The sequence below is a fragment of the Gobio gobio genome, assembly GCF_949357685.1.
Source record: "Gobio gobio genome assembly, chromosome: 5".
Lineage (NCBI taxonomy): Eukaryota > Metazoa > Chordata > Actinopteri > Cypriniformes > Gobionidae > Gobio > Gobio gobio.
Window position 1 is genome coordinate 50,804,926 of NC_137101.1, and position 23,524 is coordinate 50,828,449.

General features: G+C 42.5%; 1 protein-coding gene across 1 annotated transcript in view; it reads right to left on the minus strand.

Moving 5' to 3' along the window:
- The window catches only part of LOC307126563 (protein NLRC3-like), a gene marked incomplete at its 3' end in the record, with an annotated part of 34,653 nt that extends 24,186 nt beyond the window's left edge, over positions 1-10,467 (minus strand). The window contains exons 1-2 of the mRNA XM_079817160.1: positions 10,408-10,467; positions 9,461-9,900 (exon numbers count right to left, since the gene is read on the minus strand). The remainder of the gene's footprint in view (positions 1-9,460; positions 9,901-10,407) is intronic.
- Positions 10,468-23,524: the final 13,057 nt, after the last annotated feature.

Consider the following 23,524-nt stretch of genomic DNA (forward strand, 5'->3'; position numbering starts at 1 on the left):
GGGTTACCGCAGATCTCTCTGCCAGGGCAGGCCATACTGGGAACTCCATAGCGGGAGCATTGAGCCATGCATGAGGGAAAACCTGATTTCTGACCTGCCACTGTTATTATAAGTTGCAGTTTCCGTGACTATCACTAAAATTACATGTTTCACATGTGTGACTCACTTAGAGGTAAGATAGTTCACCCTGCAATCCTCTGTAATATCAGAACTGACTAATCTGTGACCGTTAGAGCAAGCGAAATCCGGACGCTTAGCCTATTTGAGATTCCGTGCCCCATGGAGGATATTAATATTTGAAAATAAGTGATACTACGAAAAATCATTGATCTAAATTAAATCGCAACTAATCTTCAAATCAGCTGATAAACTCTAAATGTAACACACTTTATGGAGTCAGATAGAATTGGAGTCAGATAAAATTATTAATGGAGTCAGATTTAAAATGAGATATCAATAAATTAAAAGAACTTCACCGAAAGGCTGAAAAGGCTTACACGCAGAATTCCTTTTGACCACGTCATTAGTTTTCGGTTTTTGGGCTAATGGATGGAAATTTACAGCTTGACTCGGTGAAGGAGGAGGAGTGAGCTCGTCACTACAGACAGGCTCTGATGGTGTCAGGATCTGCCAATCCCCACGGTGATGCAGGTAATTGGAGAAGTTCCGGAAGTCCAGGACCCAAAATTGTTCCATTTCCCACTGTGGTAGAGGGTCATCCAGAGAGATGTTAAAGCCTCCTTGAGGGCTGCATCATTGTACTCAAGGCCCTTAGCCATAGTCCAGAAGAACTGGGCGAAGGACCGCACCTCCCTGCCCTGTTGGCGAAGAGATGCCACTCCCCGCTGGAGCGCCACACTCTCCTGAGCAGTCGCTGGAGGAACAATACGGAAGCTCATTCTGCTGGGTCCAAACTTGGCTGGTTCGTTCTGTCAGGACTTCTGAAATGGAGGACCCAGATGCAGAGTGAACAAAAGATAGTTTCTGGGACAGTACAACAAGGCACAAGAGGGTAGTGGATGAGCGAGTCCAAACAGCAGGGCCAACGGGGAACAATGACTGGACAGATGAGGGTGACTGCTGGAACCAGCTCCAAGAAACAGCAGGTTGAAGAACCTCTGAGAACTGACCAGGACAGGTAGATGGTAGTGGTGAAGACAGGGCAGGACACAATGAAGCAGAGATCCGTACTGGCTGCTCACGCACTCAGAGCCAGTCTAGCTACCAGGCAGAAGGAACCAGCAGGCAGGGAATCCAGGAAGGAGGCAGGAATTAACACAAGACAACACTCAAGACAACAAAAGAAAACCAAGCAAATAAAAACTGGCGAAACTAGAACACCAGAAACAGCTAGAAAATCATGAATAATCATTTTTCTTGAGCTAGAAAAAGGGGAAAACAATAGAGAAACCAAAATAAAGCCTGGAGAAAACTAGAGCAAAATAAAGATAGAAACTTGACTAAAAACTCAGGAACAAAGAAAAAACTGAAAATAAAATCAATTCAAAGCCAGAAATATAGGAGACAAAATCTAGAACTGACTTGGCAAGATGAGCAAGCTAACACTGAAAACATTCATACAACGAACCAGCAAAGACAAGAGGGAAAGGAGCTCAATATAAAGGGAACAGCACATGAGGATCAGGTGAGCACAATTAGTGAAACAAGGACTAGACAAGGACTAAACAAGGGGGTGTGGTAACAGGAAACAAGGAGGCGGAACAAGAGGAACACACGGCAGACACAAACAAAGACAGCCATGTGCTTAGACACAACACATACATAGAAACATTAAACAAGGACAACACAGACAAGGCTGCCAGGGTAGAACCCTGACAATTTAAGTGTAGGCTATTGGCTATGACTAGATGGCAAATGCTAGCCCTCTCTCTCTGGTCCCACATGTCTCAGACCTCAAATACATAAAATATGAGCCTTTATAGATAAAAGCTGTGTCCCAAAGTGAAGGCAGCGCGCTTCGAAGGCCTACACGAAGGCTGAACCGAGGGACAGGGTTGCCAGGACTGCACAACAAAACCTCTACAATTGCTAATCAAAAGTAGCGGAATCACGGCCAAAACGCAGGGGGTGGGCGGTAGAAATATAGCTAAAGTAAATACAACTTAAACCTGTGGACTATAGGCTACAAACAACTCAGAGCAACGGTGTAAAAGTAGCCCATTTCCAGACTTGGCAACACTGAACCGAGCGTCGTTAAATGGCCTATAGCAGGTGTGTGACAACTTACAGCGCACGTTTGTGAGGGATTTAAAAAAAAAAAAGAAATGGAGCAGAAAAGTAGTCTTTTTATTGTGTTGCTTTTTATGAGTTTTTATTGGATTTTGACATGCTTCAAAGCCTGCGACGATGGGAGACCGGATCATAACAGGTAAAAATGTAGCCTATGGTTAAATATTTAATCGTTCGCAACTATTAGTTAACAGTTTATGTATTATGTTAAATGTAACCATTACAATATATTTTCACATTTATATATTTACGTCCAAGTCTTTATATAAGTACTTATTTTAATTCAACTCACATAATCTATGTATTGTAACTGTACACATTAACCCTAGGAGCTTTAAAACAAAGGATCCAATAGATAAAAAAATGGATAAGGAAAACAAAAAATATAGCCAAATTGGACAGAGAAGGAGAAGTGTATACTTCTTGATGAGTATGGGAAAAGAAAAGCAATTTTAAAAAGCAAACTTAATCCAGTTGTAACTGCTGCCAAAAAGAATAAACAGTGGGAGAAAATAGCGGAGAAAATGAACGCACGGAAATCTAGGTGTAAAGAGGACAGTTTCGGGAGTAATAAATTTGAAAAAAATATGAAAACGGAAAAAATGGAAATAAAAGATCTCCGTGTGTGCGGGGCGTCTGAATTCTGACATGTGTGCCATCAATTACACCACTTATTCGAGGAAACCCCGCTTTCCGAAAAAAAGAGGTTTGAATAACATTCAGTTCAACACGAGATGGAAACGTCACAGTTTGGCTTAAATTACAAAGAGCCAAATAATCTTAAATTAAGAGCCCCTGCAACCCGGTGAATAACTCTACTGACTGAGGACTTATGAACGTGGAAAACATCTCCCACTACAGACTCGAAACTCCCAGTTGCAAAGAACCGAAGTGCTATAAGCAGCTGTAAAACAGAGGGTAACGTTAGTGAGTGGTTGCGCTGGGTAACATGATCAAGGTCACCTTCCAGTTTGTTAGCGATCTCATATATCCCGCGGCGATTAAATCTATACTCTCGTGCACTCGCTTTATCGCGAACGACGACCCCACAGTAAGTGCGTTAAATGTTTGGGGTTTTCACACGCGCGCGAGGTGGTTCAGGGGTTTTCAAAATGCAAATTTTGTGATAATCTCCTTCTCACAACCCTTTGCTCGAGGTTTGCGGTTTTTGAGAGGGAGTCATCCGTTTTTCCCGTCGCACTCCCGAGGCCGCGCTGGCCTCTCTTGGATCCGCGACCTGGAGTTCGGATGTAGAGCTCGAGGATGTGGAGTGCGAGCAGACGGCCTTGCCCTTTCTCTCCCTCTCTCCGCCGAGCACGTGCGCGGGACTCCGCCCGTCGAGTTTTCGCACGACTACTTGTGTCCCAGCCTGGAGGCACGCGACGCGGTTTCCTTTGGACTGGATGATGTTGTGTTTACCGCAGCGTCCGACTCTGAGGATTTCGGGCTTGCCTTTAATGACGACGCTCTCCCGCCTAGCGGCCAGGAAGCGCGCCCTTCAGCGGCATACGCGGAGCTCGACGACGTGCTATCGCGCGCTACGGAGAAGCTCGCTATCGAGTGGCCGGACGAACCCCGCAAAGCTCAATCCTCTCGGCTCGACGAGAGGTTTCTGAATGGCCCTAATTCCAGGCCAACGCGGAGGAAGCTGCCGTTTTTCAGAGATCTGCACAGCGAGATATCCAGATCCTGAAAGCAGCCGTTCTCAGCCCGCCTAACTAACGCGGCAGCCGCTGACTTCACCAACCTTGTGGGTTCTGTGGAGCAGGGCTATTCAGCCATTCCTGCGGTTGAGGATACACTGGCCACTCATCTTGTTCCATCTTCAGCTCCCTCGTGGAAGTCCCGCCCCCTTCTTCCCACTAAACTGTGTAGGAATACTTCCGCCCTTATCGGAAAATCCTACACGGCGGCTGGTCAGGCTGGCATGGCCCTTCATACCATGGCCATCCTCCAAGCCTATCAGGCGGACGTGCTAAAGGAGATGGACGAGGGCGACGGTTTGACACCAGAAGCAGTTACGGAACTGCGCAAAGCCACGGATTTGGCTTTACGAGCCACGAAGCACACAGCTCGCGCCACCTGTGGCTTAACCTCACAGAAATCCATGATAAGGAAAAGGTTTTCCTACTGGACGCTCCGGTTTCACAGTCTGGGTTGTTTGGGGAGGCGGTCAACACGGTGATTGAGAAGTTTAGAGCTACTAAATCTCAGTCTGCCGCTTTTAAGCAGTTCATGCCTAGGAGAGCGAAGGATTCTCCTAGCCCCTCCCCCACTCAGTCCAGAGAACGCCCTTCTTATAGAAGGGAGTTTACCAGTAGGAGGAGCGACCAAAGCCATCCCCCACCCACCACGGTCCGGGGAGCTCGTGGTCGCCCGTTTCCCCGCCAACGTCCTCACAGACGCATCGACCCAAAGCGGCCCAGCAAACCTTCTGCTCCGGCCACTTCGAGTCGCTCCTGACCCTCCAGTCAGAAAAAGGAGAGCTTCAGCACACGTCCGAGGCTGGGTCAGACCGCGCAAGCGTTTCTGCCCGCCTCTCACCAGCTCTCCTTATTCAGCTCTGTTACTTTCGCCATCCAGCGCGCTTCGAAATACAGAACTGGCCCGACCCACGCCTTTTCCGGCACTGAAGGAAAGAGACGCCTTTTGCTTTCTCCCCTCACATCTGATTGGCTCACCATCCGCCGCTCGTTCAAACGGAGACATTCGGTCTTCTCCAGGAATCAGAGCGACCCAGTCTTCCCACTCTGGCTGTGACATCTCCCACTCCGCGCCAGGACGCCACGTGTTCTCCTTCGCGGATGGCCACGCCTTCCTTCGAGGTTCAGCTCGACACCCTATCTCAGGTATGGCCACCGCACCTCAACACCCCACTCCCTCTGTCACATTTCTCCCACGAGTGGAAGCTTCTGCCAGGGATATCATCCTGGGTCCTCCGCACAATTCAGTCCGGTTACACACTCCAGTTCTGTCGCAACCCCCCTCGCTTCGACGGGGGTCATTCAAACTGTAGTAAACAGCGCCTCAAAGGCTTCTGTTCTACAACAGGAACTTACTTCTCTCCTCCTCAATGAGGCGATAGCGGAGGTTCCGTTAGCAGAAGAGAAATGTGGCTTCTTCAGCCGCTATTTCCTGGTTCCGAAGAAGGACGGCAGATTGCGTCCCATTTTGGACCTTCGTTGTCTGAACTTCGCCCTCTACAGAGGGAAGTTCAAGATGCTAACACTATTTTGTCACAGATACGTGCGGAGGACTGGTTCGTTACGATAGACCTGAAAGATGCATACTTCCATATTCAGGTCGTCAGACGACACAGGAAGTTTCTCAGATTCGCCTTCAAGGGGAGGGCTTATCAATACAAAGTCCTTCCCTTCGGCCTCGCCCTGGCACAGAGGACGTTCACGAAGTGTATGGATGCTGCTCTGGCCCCGCTGAGGCTCCAGGGCATCCGTATTCTCAATTACCTGGACGATTGGCTCATTCTGGCCCACTCCAGGGAGTTGGTGACTCACCACAGAGATGTCGTTCTTCGGCACGTTCAGTCTCTTGGTTTGAGAGTGAACACCCCCAAGAGTGTTCTCACCCCAGCTCAGTCTTGAACCTCGCAGCGGACTACCTGTCGAGGCAGAAGCTCAGGTCAGGAGAATGGATGCTGAACCCTCAAACTGTATCTCAGATTTCGGAAGTGTTCGGCAAAGCGGAGGTGGACCCAGTTAACTGCCTGGTGGGTCCAGTTCTAGAGTTCATGAGGGAAAAGTTTGCCGCTGGAGCAGCGGCTACCACCCTTAGGGTTTATGTTGCCGTGATCGCTGCTCATAGGGAGTTGGATGAAGTTCCTCTAGGCAAGCATAGATTAGTTTCGTCTTTTATGCGAGGGGTTAGGCGCCTGAGGCCAGCACGCCCCCCTGGTATTCCTACTTGGGACCTCTCAGTTGTCCTTGAGGGTCTAATAAAAGCTCCCTTTGAGCCCTTGGAGTCAGCCCCAGAGCGGATTCTGACTCTCAAGGTTGCTCTTTTGCTAGCATTATCCTCCCTGAAGCGAGTGGGCGACCTACTCTCTGTTAATGGGACCTGTATGGATTTTGCTCCTGGCCTAGTCAAGGTTACCTTGAGACCTAGGCCAGGTTATGTGCCCAAGGTTTTGTCCACTTCCTTCCACTCTCAGGTTATCACCCTTCACTCTTTTCACCCCCCTCCTTTCGACTTGGAGGAGGACGAGAAGCTTAATTTGCCCTGTTCCAGCATTGAAGTGCTATGTAGGTGTTGGAGGAAATGATGTGTTGGAGGAAATCTAACCAGCTCTTGGTGTGCTTCAGTGCTGGCCGCCGCGGGCTTGCCGCGTCGAAGCAAAGGATTTCCCATTGGGTGACGGAGGCTATTTCGCTGGCGTATGAGGTGCGTGGTATACCTTCACCTCTTAGCATTAGGGCGGATTCTACCAGAAGTGGGGCTTCCTCTCAAGCGCTTTTTAGAGGGGTTCTTCTGGAGGATATTTGTGTAGCGGCAGGTTGGTCCTCCCCGCACACTTTTGTGAGGTTCTATAGCTTGGATCTCGACATGGCTCCGGGTTTGCATGTTCTATCTGCTTAACCTGGCCATGCAGGTTATCTGGTATTCTTTGAGCCAGATATGGCAGCACTTTAGCTTGGCGTGTGTGGTATATCGTTCCCATTACGTCATAAAGTGACGCAGTGTTGAGTGAACCTATGAAAGAGAACGTCTCAGGTTACTTGCGTAACCTATGTTCTCTGAGTAGGGAACGAGACGCTGCGTCCGCTGCCAAGCTCCTCGCGTTGCTGACAGGCCTTCCTTTTTGGCAGAGAAATCTGAGGAGCAGATGGCGCGCGCGCCAGTATAATGTGGCAACGTCAGAGTGTCGCCCCCGCGCCATCAGCCAATGAATTGGCGTGATTCTATAAAGGCTTCAGACAATCGGCACACCCAGAGGGCGTTCCCATTACGTCATAAAGTGACGCAGCGTCTCGTTCCCTACTCAGAGAACATAGGTTACGCAAGAAACCTGAGACGTTTTTCATCGCTAAGATGGTCCAGAGGGTTCTCCCTATCGCAAAAAATTCACCTTGGCACATCTATATCTTCAACAGGATTCATAAACTCAGCCATTCGTTTTCTCTTTTATGTTCGCAAACTCTTAAGGTAAAGTTTTCCTAACCTTAAACTGTACTTAGGAAAATGACAGTTAAGGGGCTTTATGCAACACTTAACGTTTTTTAAGGGATTACTTAAGTGAAAAATAGACGTTTCAGTTTAATAAGTTTAAGTGACACTTAAGGGTTATTTTCTGCAACACCCTTAAGTTTAAGGGAAACCTAAGGGTGATCTTAAGGGAAAATTTCACTTAAGGTGTTTTATGCAACCGGGCACTGATTCTGTAGCCCCACCCACCGATTTGTGCATGACATGTAATAGATAAATAACATAGGCCTACGTGGAGCTAAACCGGATCGAACTTCCAAGCAATAAACATTCTGCATAAGATTAATTCGGATTCCAATATTAGGAATACATGGTTGAACTTTACTTTTATTGATGATCCATACATTGTGCGTTTGCTCGATTCATTTCACTGTGGATTAGTTTGTAAAAAAGACACCGGTCGAGACTGGATTTGCAGACGGGATGAGATTAAAAACGATCCTCTGCCTTTTGGATCCAACAGGAATGATGCAACACACTTATGTGAGTAAAAATATTTGAAAAAGATTGTTTGATATCTACTGAATATGTGTCTAACTAAGCATAACTGTGGTGGAAAAATTTTATCATAGAAGAAAATTAATTTAAGCTGTCATTCTGTCATGTTACAATGTACCCCACCACATTTCACTTCCATTCTTTCAGGGTAAATCAAGAAAAAAGTATACACTGTAATAACAAAACAAAACCACATAATTGTACTAGACATGTGAAATTAATGTGGGGGAAAATAAATACTCTGAACCTCAAGTGGATTTACACAAACTGAGAAAGTCAAAAAGTGTTAGGTGGTGCCCCGCTCTCCCTCGTGTATATTTACACCGATCATAACATTATGACCACTGACAGGTGAAGTGAACATCACTGCACCTGTTAGTGGGTAGGAAATATTAGGAAGCAAGTGAACACTTTGTCCTCAGAGTTGGCCAAATTGTGATGGCTAGATGACGGGCCACTGCAGACCGGGAAAACCCTACAAGAGCTGCAGTTTTGGAGATGCTCTGACCCAGTCGTCTAGCCATCACAATTTGGCCCTTGTCAAACTCGTTCAAATCCTTAAGCTTGCCCATTTTTCCTGCTTCTAACACATCAACTTTGAGGACAAAATGTTCACTTGCTCCCTTATATATCTCACACACTAACAAGTGTCATGATGAAGAGATAATCAGTGTTATATAAATGATTAAATACCTGATTATCATACTAAATACCCACTAGATGTATTTCTAAAGTCTTTAAAGCATTTTATACGTGTTTCCATAGTTGGATAAATCCCACTTTTAGAACGGTCACATCACACCGTAACATTGATTTCTCCTTCGAAATGTGAAAACTGAAATAAAATAGATGTTTTAAGTTCTGTGGAGCCAACCCTTCTCCATTCGGTTGATATTGTTGCTTGTCTACACAACATTTTGTCATCTGTAACACGTGTATTTTCCTCATCTAAAATATAAAACATGTTTATGAACTGATATTTTTTCTGAAGTCATGACTCTACTCAACTAATGAATGTAAAAGGACATAAAATGACTAGCCAATGCCGATTCTATTGCCAAGGTGTGTGTAGAGGGTTGAACATGGCCATTTCAGGAGCAACTCGCAGGAGCAAATTCACTCAATTAAAAGCATTTGTCATTCCTGGAAATTTGCAGAATACATGGACGTTGGTCCTCCTGAGAAGCATGAAAACTTTTCTTCAAATTGGGAACGTCGTTTAAACGACAGAAAGCAGGCAGAGCAGCCGTTATAGTGTGATCGACAGAAACTCCCTCTATAATCAATGAATCTAACAGCACAACAAATCTCTTATTTACATCGTGCATAAGCTTTGCTTGTTATGAGAGGATCTGCGAACATGTAGACTTGACAAATTTTACACCAACCAGCACATTCACAAGACATTCTTTAAAAATATCATTAATTTCTATAGAGCTGGATATTTAATAATGATCAAATGACTGAGTTCAGCTTTGAGAATGAAACCAACCTGTTTGTTCCTCAGTTTCTTCATGTTTCACTCTGAATGTTTCCTCAATTTTCACGTCTTTGTTTGTTTGTTCCTCAGTTTCTTCATGTTTCACTCTGAATGTTTCCTCAATCTTCACGTCTTTGTTTGTTTGTTCCTCAGTTTCTTCATGTTTCACTCTGAATGTTTCCTCAATCTTCACGTCTTTGTTTGTTTGTTCCTCAGTTTCTTCATGTTTCACTCTGAATGTTTCCTCAATCTTCACGTCTTTGTTTGTTTGTTCCTCAGTTTCTTCATGTTTCAAACTGAATACATTTTCAATCTTCAGTTCTTTACTCTCTTCTTTCTTTGTTTGTTCCTCAGTTTCTTCATGATTCAAACTGAATACATTTTCAATCTTCATGTCTTCACTCTCCTCTTTAATGAAAGCCATCTTTATAATAGTGTGTCATGTGGATCTCCTGTTTAAGATGAGAATAATTAGCAGAAAGAAAAATAAATCTCTGAGTGAGTCTCAACCAGCTCTAGTTCAGTATCAGTGCAGTCTCAGTAACACTCAAAACTAGCACTACAAACTAATAAAAGAAAACAGACACTTCATATTTTTGTATTTATTTAATGATGGTAGAAATAGAGATATAAATATAAATAGAGTGCTTTGAATCACTGAATCATTTTCCAAAGCAATTGACTCATAAAGCTGCGGTTCTATCATCTCTACTAGCCAGAGACTTAACTCATGTTTGAAATGATTCACGATAAAGAGAGAAGTGAGCCGCTCTGTTACTCATGAGTTTATTCTGTTACTCATGAGTTTATTCTGTTACTTTACTCACACAACGTTAATAAATGTTAGATAAAGCAATGCAATGTTACATTTAATAATAAATAATTTATTCTGCGTCGCCTGTAAAACTTTGAAGGTGGTTTCTATAGTTTTAAACACTTTAAACACTCAAAACACAAACCTTTCTTCAGCCGAATCACAACACATGCAGGAGCTCGGCGCAGCCTTATGACATCACACCACACACCAAAATAAAAGTCCCGTTTACACTACAATCTACAATCACAGAAGTACACATATACAAATAATAAAAGGACATTTTAGTAAAGACTGTTAGACTTTGTCTAAAAGCTAAAACTGCATTGTTTAGGGGAATAGATTATTTATATAACATAAATACATAAAGTTAATTTGAATCTAAAAATACCTGAAAATAAGTGTACTAATGATGACTGGTGATTTTTAGATGTAGACTGTAAGATTCTACATCTAAATACCTAGATATATAGATCTACATCTAGATATATTCTCAATGATAAATATATTATTAAATAATAAATATGTAAACTAAAATCTCAATAATTTTTGAGTGACAGGAAAGAGAAGACATATTGAATCAAGTTATAATTTTAGTTTATTTGTTTGCGCATGAAAAGTATTCTCGTTGCTTCATAACATTAAGGTTAAACCACTGGAGTCACATGGACTATTTTAACAACTTTTTTACTACCTTTCTGGGAAATTAAAGTGTTCATTAAATTGCTGTCTATGGAGGCGTCAGAGAGCTCTCGGATTCCATCAAAAATATCATAATTTGTGTTCCGAAGATGAACTGTAAAGAAAACCTGATCTTCAATAAGTCTCGGTAGGTTTGTTATTAACTTTAATATCAGCGAACAACAGTATAATGCTACCTACTGTAGTTCAATTCATTTGTTTATAGAACCATGTCTTTTGTACCATAATTTACGTTTATATATAGCATCGGCCCCAATATATTGTCTGTCATACATTAAAGTTAATCAAAGAACAAAAGAAAAAAAATCACCCACTGATCTTGACTGAATAACTTTTTTAGCTAGTTTTAACATGCATTAATCTATATTTAATTTATACAGTGAAGATTAGGCTATGCAATGTTATTACGTTTGATTATTCAATTTCTGTACCTGAATTACTGTTAGACCTGAAACTTCAAGCACTTAATTATTAGCACTGTTCTTATTTTATTGCTAACTGTTCACTTTTATTCAATAATGTTTTAAATTTATAATATTGGGCTTGTAGTTTTTCCAGTGGAATATCAGTTGGAATTGAGAATTGTAAAATTTCACTGGTATCTACAATTGTGGTTGTTTAATTATTAGAATAAGTTATATCGGTCAAAACAATGAAAACAAATAAGTATTACACATGATATTCTTTCACGGTCTATGGACCCCCTAAAGTCACCTTGGCCACCCCATGTATAAAAGTATAGCTCTGCCACTTGGCATGGACACAATGAATTACCCTCAACTACCCGGACTCTTTAGCACACTCCCCGGCAAATTGTCGCACGCACGGAATGGAATACCTTTAGTTGCCACTAAAACAGAAATTACAAGAAAAATTAGAAAATGACCCACTTGATGAAGTAGTTAAACTCCATTGTGTTGATTTACCATGTAACATTGATGGATTACCACAGTACAAGAGCTCCAAAACATGTGTGTGGCCAGTCCTTTGCGCAGTCATGTTAGATCCCGTCACCATTTTCGCCACGGCTCTGACACGTGATGCAAGTCGACCAACAGATCTCGGCTTTTTGGAGGACACCGTAAAGGAACTGGGCCGTCTGATGAATGATGGGATTAACTTCATGGGACTGTAGCGTCTTAGGGTTACATATATTATTAAATTAAATTAGCTCAATAGGGAATTATCGATATTAAAGGTCCCATGGCATGGCATTTTTCTATTATTTTATAATGTTTCCTGAGGTGTACTTATATTGTTAGTATGATTTTTACATCATAAAATGTCATAATTTAGAAATAAAAGGCATTTTTTCAATAATGCTGTTTGCTCTGTGGCTGAATGCCCTGTTTCAAGAGGCGTGTGAGACTTCAGTAAAAACGCCCACTGTTGTGATTGGCTGACATCTTTGCATTCGAAATGAGTGGAGGGGGCGTGGTTTAACAAGGTCTACGAGGCACGAGCTGCTGCCAGAGAGACGGATGGACCTGTGTTCACTTCACATCAGTTCTGTCAGTCTCAGTTCAGTGAACTGTTGTAGTTACAGCATATACTTCAGGTTATTAGTTTATTTCTAGTCGGAGGGGCTGTCACTCATGTCAGAAAGTTAGTAACTTTAGTAAATTATGGATCAACGCTGACTCGAGAGGCGAACCATTTAGAACGATTCAGTCCGATTTGGTGAACTGATTCGGTTCACTAAAAAGAACCGGTTCAAAAGAAAGATCGTTCGCGAACCGGACATCACTAATGTACCAGAGACGGAGCTCAGCGATTGCTAACAAAGTTATTTATAGTAACTACTGAGTTATGAGAGCGCTGTCAGTCAGCGCGAGTTTATTGTGTTTGTATCTGAGAGTTCTGAATAAACACGAGTCCCAGTCACGCCGAGTCCGTCTTCATCATTATTACCAACTTTGTAACACATGCAAAGTACCATTACAGCTGTCGAGATGAACGAGTTAAAAGTAAGTGTTGATAATAGCATTATTTTTAGATATGTTCCTATCATATGAAAAGTGTCAGTGACGCGCATTGAGTACACAGCGCAAACAAAGACACAACAGCAGTAATCGAATGTAATCCAGTTTATTGTGGGGAAAGCTGGCTAGCCCGGATACCCTCACGCTTACCCCCCTTCTGCTTAATCTCGCGCCGCATTTGGTGCCTCCGCTGTGGGCAAGATGCAGTACTGGGGGTCGGGGATGTTGAAGGCAGACCGGTCAGTGCAGCCCGAGCCTCGGCGTGTGTGAGGTTTATCTCTAAAGATGTGACTCTGCTGATGTTGAGCAGAAACGACTGTATGCTCATTTTAGAACAGATAGACGCGACGAGGACGTACAAAAACACTGACTCACAAGATAGAAAGCACCGTTCTGCCGGGAGAGAGAGAAGCCGCAGTGTGTGCACGAATAATAAATAATTAGCTACACATAAGAAATCACTGATCACAGATCAGAAGGAACTGAAAAAAGACTTCTGTTTTCATTTGTACATCCAAACACTGAGAAACTGCCAGCGTTCACAAGCCATGATCTCTCGAGCGTTTGCATGGGCGTGCCAGATTCTCTGGGCGGAGGAAAGGGAGGAAACCGTTCCTGCTTGGACGTCAAACCAGGAGACTTCAGGATTGGCTAGTCCGGCCTGTCATTTTCTCAAAGGCAGAGAAAGACAGCCAGAACTCGGGTTTACACCGATCAACATTTCTATCCACTTGGGGACAATATTCAGGCTAGGGGAACTCATATTAATGTTGAAAAACCTCATAAAATGAAAATTTCATGCCATGGGACCTTTAAATAAAAGCGTTGAGCTTTGAGAATGAAACCAACCTGTTTGTTCCTCAGTTTCTTCATCTTTCAAACTGAATACATTTTCAATCTTCAGGTCTTCAATCTCTTCTTTAATAAACACCATTTTTGTTTGCTCCTCAGTTTCATCATGTTTCACTCCCAATGTTTCTTCAAACTTCCTGTCTTCTATCTCCACTTTAATAAACGCCACCTTTAAGATGAGAATAATCACAGAAATAAACGTCAACTAAATCTCCGGAAGCGTCTCAATCAGCTCTAGTTCAGTAGTTCAGACACTGGTAAGTGAGTCAGAGAGAGTTAATGGACTTTAAATCATCTGATTAGACTAAAAACACTCAAAACTAAATCTCTGAGAGTCTCAATCAGCCATAGTTCAGTAGTTCAGTCTCTGGTCAGAGAGAGAGTTGTTAGTGTTTGTTCACCTTCATTTACACTGTTTGAGCTGCACAAGTCGCGATTTGAATCAATTAATCATTTCACAAAGTATTTAATTCAATTGGAATTATGACAATCATCAAAGTATATATATATATATATATATATATATATATATATATATATATATATATATATATATATATATATATATATACACATATACTGTATATATATATATATATATATATATATATATATATATATATATATATATATATATATATATATATATATATATATATATATCTCGCAAGAGCAGAGGAAATTAAAAATTCCGTATTTTTATTTAGTTGTATTTCATTGTTTATTTCATTATCTTTTAAATTAAGTTATAACACTTTGTTTAAACTGTAGTTTTAAAATATTAATGTTCAAAGCATTGTATCCCTTGATTTTAATTCCTGTTTAACTGCATATATTATTTTGTTGTTTAAATAATATATATAAATGTATTGGTGTGTGATAAAAAGGTGACCTTGAAATTGTGGCGTTAAAGGCAAAGCGAGCCGAGGGAAATTTTTGTTTGTGTGAACCTAATTAAAAAGTTAGGCGCACCAGGGCAAAAAGTGCAAAAAGTTAGTTTGGAGCCCAGTAAAACATTTGAACGTTCTGTGTTCTAATTTGGGCAAACTGATGACATTGTATTTTGATTCACTATGAACCATAATAATATTTCAAGAGTAGATTTGCCCCCCCTTTTTTATTATAATTTTTTAAAACTTTGATAATCAACGTTGGGTAATAGGCAGCAGCGCTCGTCACTGTCACTTTTTACCAAGCCATCCAATCACAATGGAGGAAGGGCTGGACAAAAACTACACCGACCAATCATCCCACTGGTACACGGACTGAACAACAATAATGGAGAAGTTAATACTGATTTTTACGGCATTTTTTATATTCAGTAATATTCTTCAAAATGAGATACTAGTAACACATTACTGCCATGGATATTCTGTATCATAGCAACCAAAGTATCTCAGCTGGATAAACACTGCCCCTGCAAATCGCATTCAAGCGCCACCAGCTGGCCGTTTTCAGAAGAGCACCAGGTGTTTTTTATCTGGCTAAAAATGCTTTGGTGGACACAATCATTTAATATTTATTGCTAGGCATATGGTCAGTTAGTCTCTTTAGCATTTATGCAAAATATTGAAGCCAAACCAGAGAAAGAATTCCAGAGACTCCACAGCGTTCCTGCAGGTCATTTGCAGTTGTAACTCATGGGCGGGCACGCGCGTCCTATTAACGAATTCATTAATATACACACCTTTAACTACCGAATCCATGGTATACGAAGCGTTTGTGAATCTGGAGGAGTTTTCGTAAAGGTCCACTTTACGCTCAAATTACTTAGAATTTGCTCATATATTTACGAACGTTTCATGAATGAAGCCCATTGTGTGCAAACAGACAACTACATTTTAGCCAGCTACAGATATAGCTACCAGCAAATATCACTCACATTATAATGCTATTTATTTTCCTTTAGCAACAGTAAAAGCTGCATTATAATGATGTTGGTTTAAAAGATGTTTAGGAAATAAAGAAGAATGAACATGTACACAAACTGTAATTTGATATCCAGAGAAGTGGAAAATCATGTGTAATCTCCTGAACATTGTTAATCGCTTGATTTTACAACTGTTTTATTTATTTATTTACCTCAGAATGAACAAGAACTCTGTTGGTTTTAACAATGACATATGATTTATATTAATAGGTTTTGAAAGCATGGGCCGACTGCTCCAAAGCAAGTTGGAACATCTTGTCTGGACCCTACAGAACATGTTACAGCCCATGTCTTGCTGATTTATTCACCTCTGATTTTCTGGTTTTAAGTCATATAAAGACTTGCAGAAAAGAAGAACAGTGTAACCTTGTTTTCAGGTATTAAAAAAAATACCTAAATTATCATTGATGTTTTCCTATTGTATGACATCTTTGTTTAACATAAAAAATCTCACGATATCACAGTTCATATGCATTGATTGATGTTTACAGTCCTGCACAAGTATCTCTGTCCATGGCACTGAATCCATCCGATTATTGACAAGAACTCAGAAAGCATGACAGCAAACAGAATGTGTATTTTTGGTCAACACTTAAAAAACTAGTAGCAAATCTTTCTTCAAGATGGTTTATAAAGTATGTGTGCCTCACATATGCATTCAATGTATACCATCCAATCTTCTATGTTGTTCTTCATTGACACACCATCCAGTTCAATAGCTTTTGAAAGGAGAGTCACACTGCTTTAAAACAAAATATTTATCTCATCCTAAAAGACAAACTACAAGTCTTTAATGCAGTAGTATTTACTCTAGATGTTTAATTTTTACTCTATCTGTATTCTATAAGGTTCTTCATTGAGACATCTTCCAGTTCAATAGCTTTGGAAGGAGGGTCACAACACTTAAAAACAAGTTGCAAAATATTTATTTGACCCTAAAGAACATACTTAAAGTCTTAAATGTAGTAGTATTTACTCTAAATGTTTATACTTTACCAAAGAAAAGAGACTGAACTCGTGTTTATGAGGGAGAGAAATGAGAAGCAGCTTTTCTGTTACTGGTGTGAATGAGATTTACTCACACAAAATATCCATCATTAAAGTTAGATAAAGCATTACAGCGTTATATTCAACAGTAAATAAACGAATTTCACGTTGCTTGTAAAAACTGTGAAACATTGAACGATTTCTAATGATTTAAACAGATTAAATTCTTAAAACAAACCTTTCTTCAGCAGAATCACAACAGATGCAGGAGCGCGGCGCAGCCTTGTAACGTTACATCACACCAAAGTAAAAGTCCTGTTCACACTCTGCTGTCTTATAATCATAGAGCTGCAGAGAAATTAACTATCTGTCTAGTATTTCTTTTAACCAGATAATCCCTATATTAAAATTAAAACAGTGAAAAACAAACATGTTAAGAAAGTTCACAAAGCAGAGTTCATACATGTGTCCAAATTGAAACGCATTCAGTCAGTGTGTTACCAATATTAAAAATTAAAAATGTGGACAAATAAAGTTAATTTGAGTCTGAAAAATGTGTAAAATAATAATAATAATAATAATAGATTTTTTTAAATCTATTTCAAGAATCAGTATAAGTAAAAGAAGCAATATTCATTTTCAAATGTACATCATTTACATCATGTGTATCATTTATTAAATACCAACTATTATTGCTACAGTGTAGTCCAAATACACAATGTAATATCTCATAGAATTTTAATGAAATCAAAAGTCAAGTCTTCAATGTCAAGGGTCATTTGTGTGAGTTGCTGTCAGTTGTTGGTATTCTCAACTCCGGTGACTATTCTCAAGTAGCCGCTGAAGCACTCGCCTGACGTGCTGGACATGGTCGCGCTCGTTCTGGGAGAAGATCAGGATGTCATCGAGGTAAACAAATACAAACCGGTCAACCATGTCTCGGAGCACGTCGTTAACGAGTGCTTGGAAGACCGCCGGGGAGTTAGAGAGGCCAAAAGGCATAACCAAATACTCAAAGTGCCCCGTGTGGGTGTTAAAGGCGGTCTTCCACTCATCCCCCTCCCTAATCCGAACTAGGTGATAAGCATTGCGAAGATCCAACTTCGTAAAGATGGTCGCCCCCTGCAAGAGTTCAAAAGCCGATGACATCAACGGCAAAGGATAGCGATTCTTTACCGTGATGTCATTCAAGCCCCGATAATCAATACAGGGACGGAGCGACCCATCTTTCCTCCCCACGAAGAAGAATCCCGCCCCAGCCGGAGAGGAAGAGGGTCGGATGATGCCAGCTACCTGAGAATCATTAATGTACTTCTCCATGGCCTCCCTCTCAGGCCTGGAAAGAGAGTTAAGGCGCCCTCTAGGTGGAGAAGTACCAGGCAAAAGGTCTATCGCACAGTCGTACGGGCGGTGCGGAGGAAGAGATGAAGCTCGGGACTTACTAAACACCGCTCTCAAATCATGGTAAGCCTCCGGTACATTCGCCAGGTTCACCGGCTCCTCCTGTAACACAGAACAAGACGTAACAGGAGAAAATGCAGAACCCAAACACTGAGATAAACAAAAAGGGCTCCATGCCAGAACAGAATTAAGGGCCCAGTCAATGTGCGGGTTATGTTTGACCAACCATGTGTGTCCCAGAACAAGTGGGGCGGAGGGAGAGTGAATGAGGAGAAAACGAATCTCCTCAGAATGATTACCCGAGACAGTAAGTTTAATAAATCTGGTGATGTGGGTAATCTTAGTGAGGTGAGTACCACAGAGAGTCCTGGCTGAAATGGGCTCTGCCAGTGGAACAGATGGAACACCTAATCGGGCAGCCAGCTCAGTGTCCAGGCAATCACCCTCCGCTCCAGAATCAATCAAAGCTGACACCTGGTGGACAGCCCTATTAATCTGTAAGCAAGCCTGAATGACGGAACGACCACCAGAGGGAAACAATGTATTAGTCACGCTCACCGTGCGCCCCTCCTTAGGTGAGAAACGTCGTCCCTTAACCGGGCACGAGGCCGCCACATGCCCCGCCCCTCCACAGTAAAGACACAGGTTGTGTGTGAGTCGATGACGTCGTTCGGTAACCGTCAACCGGGCTCTCCCGATCTGCATAGGCTCCTCCTCAGGCAGAACGAAACGCTGAGAAGTGGCGTCACCCGTCGCCCCGGCGACCAGGTTGGAAAAAGGCTCGTGAGAAGCCACGCCCCTCCGATGCCGGGAACGGAGAGCTATCCGGTTGTCAACCCGAATGGCGAGGTCGATCAATCCGTCGAGATTGGGCGGCAGTTCGAGAGAATAGATCTCGTCCTTGATGTAATCCGCCAGCCCGTGAAGAAAATGATCCCACTGTGCTTTGGCATTCCATCCGCATGGCGCGGCGAGAGTGCGGAACTCAATGGAGTAGTCAGAAACGGATCGACCCTCCTGTTGCAGCAATGATAAAGCCCGTGCCGCCTCCGTCCCAAGCGCGGAGCGATCGAACACTTTGCGGAGCTCCTTAGAAAACTCCTGAAACGAGCTGCAACATGCATGTTCATTGTCCCACATGGCCGTTCCCCACTCTCTCGCCCGTCCGATCAGCAGCGTGATGGTGAATGCCACTTTAGCTTGTTCCGTGGGAAAACAGGAGGGCTGGAGAGAAAAAGTCAGAGAACATTGAGACAAAAAGGAGCCGCATGAGTTGGGCTCACCGGAGTATGGAGCAGGTGGATTCAGGCGAGGTTCGGCTCGACGGGATACAGCGGTCTCAGGTTCAGCTGGAAGGTCTAACACAGGGGCTGCGGCTGGAATGATCTGAGCCCGATCAAGCCGCTCCGTCAGTTGAGTTAGCTGAAGCGATAGTTCCGTAAAAGCCTGACGAGAGGCAGCAATCTCCTCCTGTTGTCGACCCAGCAGTGTGCCTTGCTGTCTAAGGACATTGAGAACGTTGACTTCTTCTGCTGCGTCCATGTTTGGTCAGTAGATTCTGTCACGGCGTGAAGGGAGGACACAAACGCAGAGGATGCGTATAACAGTTTATTAGGACAAACAGAAAGTCAAATAAACATCTGACGTGTGCAGGGACACACACGTAACAAAATAGACTGAAGAACAGAATCCAGAGCCGTCCGTACAACGAACTGCGGACACAGGCTGTGGAAAACACCCCTGGTGCCAGCCCAAACGGGACGCAGAAAATCTCCTCGTCTAGGCGTCCTGAGCACAACAGCGGGAAACAGGTAAGACACGAGACACAGATAACACCGTACAGGACAATAACACTAATCTACTGACAACCAGGGAACGACACAGCTGGGAATATAAGGGAGGAAGGGAATAAGCGACAGGTGAGGGAAAACAGCTCGTGATCAGAACACACCTGCGCTGAATCTCAGCGCTGATTGCCCTGGCCACGAGCTGCCGAAATAGACAGGACAAACACAGACAACAGGAAGGCCGATGACACACCCTGAAACCGTGACAGTCACATGCAGTGATGTAATGATTGAAATCGCTCACTAATGAGTGAACACAGACTCAATTCACACCTGCTCCAGTTTCTATTATGTAATCTATAATTAATCTATAATAATATAATTTCTATTCTTATAAAAATCTGACAGTTCAATAAATATCCCCTTTTTATAAATACGTTGTTGATACATATAACGTTTTATCACGTTACTATGTCGCCTGGCAATGTTACAGAAATATAACTTACCATTGTGTTATTTAATGTATTTCAATAATACATTCAACTATCTATTTTCATTTTTACATTTTTTAAATAGATTTTTTCGGTAACACTTTACAATAAGGTTGTATTAGGTAACATTAGTTAATGCATTAGTTAACATGAACTAACCATGAACAACACCTCTGTTCAGCATTAGTTAATCTGTGTTAACGTTAGTTCATAAAGATCCAGCTGTTTATGGTTTGTTCACGTTAGTTCACAGCTCATTAACTAATGTTAACAAGATTTTAATAATGCATTAGTAAATGTTGAAATTTAAGGATTAGTTCACTTTTAAATAAACTTTTGCTGATAATTTACTCACCCCCATGTCATCCAAGATGTCCATGTCTTTCTTTCTTCAGTCGAAAAGAAATTAAGGTTTTTGATGAAAACATTCCAGGATTTTTCTCCATATAATGGACTTCAATGGGCCCCAAACGGTTCAAGGTCCAAATGACAGTTTCAGTGCAGCTTCAAAGGGCTTTAAACGATACCAGTTCGTTGATACCAGATGCAATTACGTACCGAGTCAGTGTTTACAAGTTGAACGTGCACGTGTACTCACACTAGGCACTGTTGGCTTGTACCATGCCCAAGCGCGATTGAACCAAATCAATCAATCGAGCCCAACCAAACCGCGCTCTGGCCCAACTCTTCCAAGCGGGCCAGGGCTGGCTAAACGAACCGAGCCAGGGCACGGCGAGCATTTGTGCTTATAAAAATTAAACTTTTTTTTTTTAAATGACTGATCGTTTGGCTAGATAAGACCCTTATTCATCGTCTGGTATTGTTTAAAGCCCTTTGAAGCTGCACTGAAACTGTCATTTGGACCTTGAACCGTTTGGTTCCATTGAAGAAAAATCATGGAGTGTTTTCATTTCAATTTTTCTTTTTCAATTTCTTTTCAACTGAAGAAAGAAAGAAAGACATGGACATCTTGGATGACATGGGGGTGAGTAAACTATCAGCAAAAGTTTATTTAAAAGTGAAATAATCCTTTAAGGGAAGCCGGCTACACTGCAGTCACAGGACTTCACGAAATCAACAATGTCACCAGAGATGTGTGTTTTTGGTTGTCAGGGCAAGACAACCCTGTACAGCTTCCCAAACAACAATTTCCCTCTGACAATGGTTTATAAACAAGGCCCAGTTCACTCCGGATTTGTAGTTCGTCTAATGCTGAATGATGGAGCGGTGCCAGCGATTAAGGTTCACGGTCGTATGTTCGAAGCAGGCGGTGAGTAAAACTGAAATAGCTATCAACTCGTTCATTCAAATGCACTAATATTTTATTGTTTTTCTATGTAAACACGCACTAGTCTGACATGCAAAACCGTTCCGCTTGCTACTGCTAAACATTAAATGACATACAGTCCATAAACCAAATTATATCCTCATAAACCACGAGTAAACACACAAATGTGGTAAAACTTGCGCATGACAAGCCACTAAGCAAATATTTAAGTTACAGTTACAGTACATACCATTGGTCCTGCTGTAGTCGTTGTTGCTGCTTCTCCTGTTCAATTTCAGCCTCTAGATCTGATTCTGGATCATATATGAATGGCTAAATCTGATTGATCTCCATGGCTTCTTCAGGATACTTTAGGATTCTTTCTTTCATAAATATAATAAAACTAAAGACTTTTCGGAGATGTGAAGGATGCAACACTACTCTATAGGCACTCAACATTGACATGAGAAAACTATCGTTTTCTTTTAAATTAATAAATACAGAGGTTTTTTTTTTACTCTGAATTTTTTATTATACATTCAATTTTGCAAATTCTCCCTCTACTGCGGACTCTGCCAGCACTGCTGCTTCCTGTGGGGTCCTGACATGCACAGGTGAACCCACTGGGGTACTGTTGGGTAAAGGTGCGTCCAGTGGGGACTGGGTAGACATGGGTGCGACCTGTAAGAAGGAGACTTGAGGCTTCTGCTGCAGCTGCAGAAGAGACCTGCACCCTTTAGAGAAGAGGCAAGAGGCTGCCTCAGTGGCTCAGGGATGTTAAGCTTTTTCTTCTCTGGGATGTTGTTGGGCACAGGTCCTCCATGAAGAGAATAGCCATAAGGCTTCTGCTGCAGCAGCTCCCGCCTCAGCGGCTCAGGAATCTTCAGTTTTTGCCTGCGTTGTCCTGTTGAAGGAACAGACATAATCATTTAACACTGACCAGATTTAATGAGTGATTCTTGAAGAAAATCTAAAGACATATTACTTCTACTATTTCAATATGATAGTTTAAGGAATGGAAAATGATGCATTAATCATCCCAGATTAAATTATTAAAGTGTTTCATTGTTTAAATCTAAGTAAAATTGAAAGACAGCCCACTCCTGTACTCCTTGTACACACATGACTGTGTGGCAACCCACAGCTCCAACACCATCATCAAGTTTGCTGACGATACGACGGTGGTAGGTCTCATCACTGACAATGATGAAACGGCCTACAGAGAGGAGGTGCACACTCTGACACGGTGGTGTCAGGAGCACAACCTCTCCCTCAACGTCAGCAAGACCAAGGAGCTGGTGGTCGACTTCAGGAGGAATGAGAGAGAACACCGCCCCATCACCATCGATGGAGCACCGGTGGAGAGAGTCAGCAGCTTCAAGTTCCTCGGTGTCCACATCACAGAGGAACTCTCATGGTCCGTCCACTCCGAGGCCGTTGTGAAGAAGGCTCATCAGCGCCTTTTCTTTCTGCGACGGCTGAGGAGGTTTGGAATGAGCCGCCACATCCTCACACGGTTCTACAGCAGCACCATAGAGGGCCTGCTGACTGGCTGCATCACCACCTGGTACGGCAACAGTACCGCCCGCAGCCGCAAAGCCCTGCAAAGGGTAGTGCGCACGGCCAGCTGCATCATCGGAGGTGAGCTTCCCTCCCTCCAGGACATTTACGCCAGGCGATGTGTGAAGAGAGCTCAGAGGATCATCAGAGACTCTAGCCACCCGAGCCATGGGCTGCTCTCACTGCTGCCATCAGGCAGACGGTACCGCAGCATCAGAACACGCACCAGCCGACTCCAGAACAGCTTCTTCCCACAAGCAATCAGACTACTTAACTCTTGACCCATCAGGATCATAACACACA